Source organism: Leptonychotes weddellii, chromosome 9, assembly GCF_054177405.1.
Source record: "Leptonychotes weddellii isolate Sample4059 chromosome 9, ASM5417740v2, whole genome shotgun sequence".
Taxonomy (NCBI): Eukaryota; Metazoa; Chordata; class Mammalia; order Carnivora; family Phocidae; genus Leptonychotes; species Leptonychotes weddellii.
Window position 1 is genome coordinate 17,003,659 of NC_138377.1, and position 8,212 is coordinate 17,011,870.

Genomic DNA, 8,212 nt, shown 5'->3' on the forward strand with positions numbered 1-8,212 from the left:
TATTTGTACATCTGTTTGATGGATTACACTACCACTGTAAAAATAATGAACATACAGCCTATATAGAAACATAATAGGGGGCGCCTGGGTGGCTCAGTTGGTTAAGCGACTGCCTTCGGCTCAGGTCATGATCCTGGAGTCCCGGGATCGAGTCCCTCATCGGGCTCCCTGCTCAGCGAGGAGCCTGCTTCTCCCTCTGACCCTCCCCCCTCTCATGAACTCTCTCTCATTCTCGCTCTCTCAAATAAATAAATAAAATCTTAAAAAAAAAAAAAAGAAACATAATAGGGAACATTATAAAATTTTCATAATAATTTTGATCAAATTTATATAGAAAATTATATCAAGCAAAAAATATAGAATGGAAGTAAAATGAACATATCCATAATATATAAGGTCTATTACACAGAAATAGCTATAAAGACCAAAACTAATGCGACATTTAAAGTAAAGAGGTCCTTTACTTTTCCTGCAGCAATATATAAAAATATAAATAAAATTTATTTATGATAGTGGCATAGTTTTTTTTAATGTGTATGTATGTGTGCTAGTATGATGAAGTAGGTATTTTATGCCCAATACCTTATGTTTTCCTCTTTGTTGAATACATACACAGTATTAAATACAAAAGAATTCACCTCCACATCAAGAACAACTGTAGTTGTTTTTAAATTTTTTCTTCACCTGCAAGTTTCTTTAATTTATTTGCTACCCTAATGCGAGATCCAAGATACCACAAATCCATGATTCTTTTCTTAGTTCTTTCTTAGTGAGACAATTCCTTTTTTTTTTATTTTTATTTATTTTTATTTTTTTTATTCTTATGTTAATCCCCATACATTACATCATTAGTTCTAGATGAAGTGTTCCATGATTCATTGTTTGTGCATAACACCCAGTGCTCCGTGCAGAATGTGCCCTCCTCAATACCCACCACCAGGCTAACCCATCCTCCCACCCCCCTCCCCTCTAGAACCCTGTTTGTTTTTCAGAGTCCATCATCTCTCATGGTTCATCCACCCCTCTAATTTCCCCCGCTTCATTCTTCCCCTCCTGCTACCTTCTTCTTCTTCCTTTTTTTTTTCTTAACATATATTGCATTATTTGTTTCAGAGGTACAGATCTGAGATTCAACAGTCTTGCACAATTCACAGCGCTTACCAGAGCACATACCCTCCCCAGTGTCTATCACCCAGTCACCCCATCCCTCCCACCCCACCCCCCACTCCAACAATTCCTCTAAACTTCATTTCTTGTCTGTTCATGGCTTACAATATTACTAACTCTTTTATTGTTATTTTCTTGAAAAATTTAGCTACCATTAATTTACTGCATGATAAGTGCCTGACACGCACTGAGCTAAGCTTTTTTATTTATATTTCTTCATTCACTCTTAACATTCTCATTGTCAACTTATTGATGAAGGAACTACAGTAAAGAGGACAATCTGTCCAAAGATATCAAGCCAAAAAGGCCGAATTGTAATTCGAGTTTAGATACATCTTACTTGAAAGCCCAAGTCAGGTTCTTAGTCACTATACTTCTACTTCACATTGTGTGCTTTATTAAATATAAATCCAGGGAACAATAGGAGAGAGCTTAGCCTCTTAAAAAATAAAGGTATGTCGCTGATGATGCGAGGTACTTTTTCTGGGAAATAAGCAGAACTGCTTACTCAAAATTAGTGGAAAGCTTCAAATTGTCTGAGCTATTGAGACAAATCCAGTGGAGAGTAATACAAAAGATATTTCTTCTATGAAAACTGTATTGATATGTTAATATTGACAAGATATCAAAGTAAATTCTCTCTCAACTTTATTGAGTCACACTGGCCAAATAACAGTAGGCAAAGATCAAAACAAAATGATGAAAGGGGAAAATGCAATTTAAAAATTAACAAAACTTTCCTTTTTTGGCAGAGGCTGATTTTCAGTCTTTTTTTTTTTTTGGAGGAAAACTGGACATCTCATTGCACTATGGCCCCAAAGAATATATAAGGGGAAATGCCTGTATTATTAACTCAAACATTTCAACTAATAGGCTAAAAGAGATGAGGGAATTTGTGGAGAGAAGAATAAATCCCTCAGTCATAAAGTTATGTGATGCCAATTAAAATGCACTCCCAGGTTGTAAAGCAGCTGCCAAAATGCAGAGTGTTTTCAGAAAATAATTCTGGAGAGGGTCTAGGTGTCACAAGGGCTTTTAACATTCATCCTCAGAATATTTCATCCACAAATATAACTCCATGCAAAAGCAAAGGGAGTTTGCCAAGCACAGAATTTCATTTAGCACCCTGGTAGTTCACTTAATTAGAATAAACCCAGACTTCCTTAAGACTCTTTTGTAAGCCTAAACCTCATCACCGCAAACTGACTTTTTAATTATGTGGTTCTTAAGAGCCTTTGGGCATGTAATAGGGCAGACTGTAAATATAGCCATTAACACACACACACACACACACACACAAGCTTTTAGAGTCTAGCAATGGATACAAATGATATTCATATTACTCTCCTGTGATACAAATTCAGGAAAGGCAAATATTAACCTTTACAAGCCTCAATTTCCTATCTGCAAAATAAGATGAAAATAGTTGCTGTTTCATAGCTACTATTTTGTTTTCAAGATTAAATAAGATGACAATTTTTACAAAGTGTATAGTACAGCACTTATGTGACAAATGTAAGCAAACAAAATTTAAGCTAGCATCAGTGCAAAGAATGACAAAGGGAAGTAAAAAGTAAAAAGTCCTGAATTAGAGTCCTTTCACGGCCATTACATAGATGCACAAACTTAGAAAAATCTCATCGTAATAGTTGTCCTCAGTATCCCTATATGCCCCACCAGATTACATTCAGGATATGAGTCCTTAATTTTATTACAATCTAGTTATGATTGAATCTCTTAAGAATTCTTAGCAGCTAATATAACTAAAGTTAAGTTATATAAACCTTTCCATTAAGCTGTCCTTTTAAATTCATATCTGGGAGAGTTTGTACATAACAAGAACCTTTTATTAATTTACTTGTGAAAAGATGTCAAAAATGAGTAAATTATAATCTTATAATAAATTACTCTCAAGACTAGCTTTACTCGTTCGTTCGGTCCTTCTTTTCAAAAGAAAACATAGAACTGCAATAACTGTAAACAACCATCCTAGTAAAAACAATTGAAATCAAGAAAAAACATGGGAAGAAGGGTAGGAAGGCACCATATGAATTGAATCAATGACCAGGAACGATGACAAGGAATTCTCAGAGGACTACTTTAAAGTAAAAGTAGAAAACCTGGGCACTTCACACCAAAGTAAAGTTGTGCCATGCAAGTTGGTAATAAAACCTAGGACATTTGAACTTTTTCTTACCTATCTGCACTAGGCAAGGGAGGAGGATATTAAGTCCCAGGTAGCTTCAGGTAAGAAATCCAGTAAGAAATAACTACATTGCACAGTTCCCAATTTTGTAAAGACAAAATTTAAACAAATCTCCAGGAAAAAAGAAAACAAGAAAGAAACAAAGTTTTGGAAAGAAGGAAAACAGTCTTGCAGAAGCTGACACTCATATACTCATGGGTCAAAACATAAAACACAGAGGGATTGACTCATTATAACTGAATGAGAGCTAAAACAAGCTGTACATTAAAAATTGTGAACTGCAACTGTTGTGTTGCACATTTCATGTGGAATTGCTCAACTGACATTTTCGCCATGGACATACGGGATATTAAAATAAAGCAGGACTTGAAAGGTTTTAATACTTCATGGTTGTGTTACAAAAACACTGAAGCCTAAGTTTGGCAGGCTTCCAATGGATTTAAAATTTCCCTAATTCACCCATAAATAAGACAGTTTCTCAGTTGAACGACTGTGATAACTTCAGATCCCACTATACTTCTATTTGCAGTTTAACTTGTTTTTTTTTTTTAGGAAAAGGAAATGGTCACAAATTTCTTAGAAGAACACGAAAACCAAATCCCTGACCAAGCTGTTTTCCCTTTTGTTTGGGAGGAGCCAATTGTAGAGATTGCAAATGACACCATCAGTCATTGAAATTGATGAAGCTGCTAAGATAACATTTTTCACCCCAGTGTAAACACTGATGGATCCTTCGAGAGATGCCTTACATTGCAAGTCTGGGATTTAGTTTATGGGTCTGACAAGTGTGACCTTTAAAATAACATATTTGCTATAAAAGAGGAAAGAAAACTCTTTATAACTAAAATATATTGGCCACAAAATCACTTTCCAGCAAGTAGTCTGATTACAATCAAAATAACACACCAAAATGAAACAGTTTACCTGTGATCAATTTTATGTGGTTGTAAAATGCTAATTATGAGAGAAAACACATTCAAAGTTTGTGGTACCGTCTATAAAATTTGCAGAGAATCTAACATTCAGTGATGTGTAGCACATATGGGTAAGCAGATGGCCAAAGTATTATTTTTAAAAACAGGACTTTTGCTGACAAAATACAGAATTGGAATGGTGTGATTGGAAAGCTAAGAGGATGTCATTTATGAGGCAGTAAGCTCATGCTCAGTAATTGGATTCTTGCTAAATGGCAGATAAAAAGGACTTGGGGGAAAAAAAGAGTGTTTTCAGCTATAGAAATGAATGAGAAATTCTTCTGACAATATCCTATCTGTAATTTTTATCCCAGCTCATCACCTTTCACTTCTTTACCTTTGGGGGAGTTATAAGAGGAGGGGTCACCTGACCACTTCAGGCTTTTCATGCAAGATGTCACCTCTTTTCTTTTTGGTAAAATTCTGGGGGCACAGGCGTGGGGGGAGCGGGATGTGATGAATTCATTCTGAATGTGCCCAACTACAAATTAGATATAATATATATTTTAAATCTCCATACAAAAAATAATATATAACAAAGACTAAATTGGCCACTTAAAATAACTTGATAAAAGGGTTCAAACTTTCAGTCTGTACTGCTGAGAGTATATCGTAAATGTTCTCAACACACACCAAAGGTAGCTGTGTGAAGTGATGGATGTGTTGATTAGTTTGATTGTGGTAATTATTTCACAACATATACATATATCAAATATCACAATGTGCACCTTAAATTAATACAATGATACCCCAATAAAACTGGAACAACATAACTTGCTGATTCTGATGCCTCTTCTTTAAGCTATTTCAATATCCTGTTTATAACCCTAATATTCATCATATTTGAATGAAATTTTTGGGGAACCCATATGCCTTCTTGGATTTGCTATTTCCTTGCTGAAAACAGGGATTATCTCTTGTACGTTTTTTTTTGTTCTCCTAACCAAGCATTAGGCTTGGCCTGTAGTAACTGCTCAGTAAAATTTTACTGAATAACTTAATGAAGCTCTATTATTCCATTAATAAATTTTAAACCATCACATTTAAAATTACAACAATTTTGGGGCACCTGGGTGGCTTGGTCATTAAGCATCTGCCTTAGGCTCAGGTCATGATCCCAGGGTCCTGGGATCGAGCCCCGCTTCGGACTCCCTGCTCGGCGGGAAGCCTGCTTCTCTCCCTCTCCCTCTCCCACTCCCCCTACTTGTGTTCCCTCTCTTGCTCTCTCGCTGTCAAATAAATAAATAAAATCTTCTAAAAAATTTAAAAAATAAAATTACAACAATTTTGGGGAAGATGAAAGTTTAATGTCGCTTTAAAAATGACCATTTTTAATAAAGGACATTTTAATAATTCCATGATAAGAATTAGCTTATATTTCAAATCCCCTGCCTATAGATGAATTAGACGTGTATTAGCATGTATGAATTACATTTTCAAGACATTTAAACCGCAAAATTCACTTAGTAATCTTTCCAAGTTTTTATGATAAACTTAGTTTTCCTAGTATTTTATTTCGAAATATTTCTCTTTTTTTTTAAAGATTTTATTTATTTATTTGACAGACAGAGAGAGATAGCGAGAGCAGGAACACAAGCAGGGGGAGTGGGAGAGGGAGAAGCAGGCTTCCAGCTAAGCAGGGAGCCCAATGCAGGGCTCGATCCCAGGACCCCAGGATCATGACCTGAGCCAAAGGCAGACGCTTAACAACTGAACCCTCTGTTTCGAAATATTTCAATTCAGTTTCATACCCGAGTCTTATGTCTTGTTATATATCACAGCTGTCTCTTATTATATATAAAATATATCTTCAAATATATATTCCCATAGCTGAAACCTGACTAACAGAAAAGGATATGTAAATGGAATGCCATATGTAATTTTGTTTTTGAAATCAACGTTTTGGTAAGCTCTCCCCACCCTTCCGAAAGTTACTCCAGCAGATCTTCTCTTTGCCCTGGGCATCACAGACACGGAGGTGGGACCAGCTCTAGCCCCTGCTGCATGCCATATGACCAAGCCATGAGCGCATGGCTCCTTTCTGAGGCCAGGCCAAGACAGAGGAGGCTGGGGCCAGGAGGAGAGCAGTCTCAGCCAGGCCTTGGCACAGGCCAGGTTAACCAGTGAGGACTCCAGGGATATAATGAACTCAGTTCTGTTCCCCCTCCATGGTGATGGTTGATGGTAAGTGGGGGGCAGCCCTGCCCCCGGCCTGGCCCCCAGGCATCATCGAAGGAGGTGGAGCCCCCGGCTGAGCTGCAGCACCACCTAGAGCATCTGCTGTGCCCAGTGGTTGGAGGCAGCTCTGTGCCTGCCAGAGACAGGCCCATCCCAGTGCAGGAGAGCCTGGCCTCCCCTGGAATGGGCTACACACTGTGTGATGTGTGATGGCAAGGTGGGCCTTACTGCAATGTGTTACACACTAGCATACTCGGCACTGACAACGAGGGGCAGTTCGAGGAGCTCATGCAGCTGGTGGAGACCACACCTCACATGCAGATGGACTCTGCACTCGCCTCATGAAGCCACAGGTCATGGATGGCACATGGCCCTGGAGGAGCTCTTCCCCTGCACCTGGGCACTGAACAACGACCTGAAGCTGTTGCAGACCCCTGGGCTGGGGAGGTAGGGTGGAGGGGTCGGGGGGAGGTTGGAAACCAATATGGGTGCCGGGCGGTTACTGCGGGAAAAAAGTCGCTGTTCAGTGCGTGAAGAACGACGCCACTGCCCAGGCCTTCCCGGCTGAATCCTGGGTCATGACACGGTTTGGCCACAGCAAGCAGGCCCAGTTTCTGAGTGGGAAAGGTTCCTGGAGGAGAAAGGCAGGCACGACATCGTCACTGAGCACATGGTCAAGGGAGCCTGGTGGATTATCTGCCTCGCAGACATCTCCTCAAATTCTCACTAGAAATCTGAAAGGCCATGAAATACCTGGAGGACAACTACTTTGTCCTTGGACACCAGCATGTTGCAGCCAAGGACAGTGTGGCCAAGGTCAGTGACTTCCACCTCACCAAAAAGGCCGCTAGCTTGCAAGACACAGGCAAGCTTCAGGTCAAGTGGACAGTCCCAGAAGCCCTGAAAGAGAAGAAATTCTCCACCAAGTCTGGAACATACAGTTTTGGAATCTTTCTCTGGGAAATCTACTCCTTTGAGAGAGCGCCTTGTCCAAGAATTTCCCTGAAGGACCTTCTCCCTCAGGTGAAGGGTTACAAGACAGATGCCCCCAGGGCTGCCCAGCTGCAGTGCCCAAGGTCAGGAAGAACTGCAGGCACAGGGGCGCCTGGGTGGCTTAGCCGTTAAGTGTCTGCCTTCAGCTCAGGTCATGATCCATCCTGGGATGGAGCCCGCATTGGGCTCCCTGCTCGGCAGAGCCTGCTTTTCCCTCTCCCACTCCCCCTGCTTGTGTTCCCTCTCCCGCTGTGTCTCTGTCAAATGAATAAATAAAATCTTAAAAAAAAAAAAAGAACTGCAGGCACCTGGACTCTGCCCCGAGGCCCTCCTTCCTGTAGCTATGTGAGAAGCTCCAGCACGTTAAAACCCATAAGTTACACTTATGACTGCTGACTGTGACTGCTGACTTCCGCCCAGGTCATGGCCTGGTGGGGACCGAACCTGCATAGATTGTGGGCCTGGTGCCCCCACTCACTGGTCCCAAACCTGAACTTAGCCCAGAGGGACAGTGGATCTCTTTTCTCTCTTCCAACCTGTGCACCCTCTGTCCCCCACCCCAGGCCCCACCTAGGCCCAGCACCTTCTCTCATGGACCAGACTGTGGGGCTTGACCCACTCTAAGGGTCAAGAAGGGAAGCAGATGCTCCCTACAATGGTCAGGCTTCTTCTAGCCTCCCATTTTGTCTTAGAG

The 8,212-nt window shown here is 40.4% G+C and overlaps 1 pseudogene; it reads left to right on the forward strand.

Annotated features, from left to right (window-relative positions):
* The first annotated feature begins 6,515 nt into the window (after positions 1–6,515).
* LOC102748114 (tyrosine-protein kinase CSK-like) lies at positions 6,516–7,907 on the forward strand (annotated as a pseudogene).
* Positions 7,908–8,212: the final 305 nt, after the last annotated feature.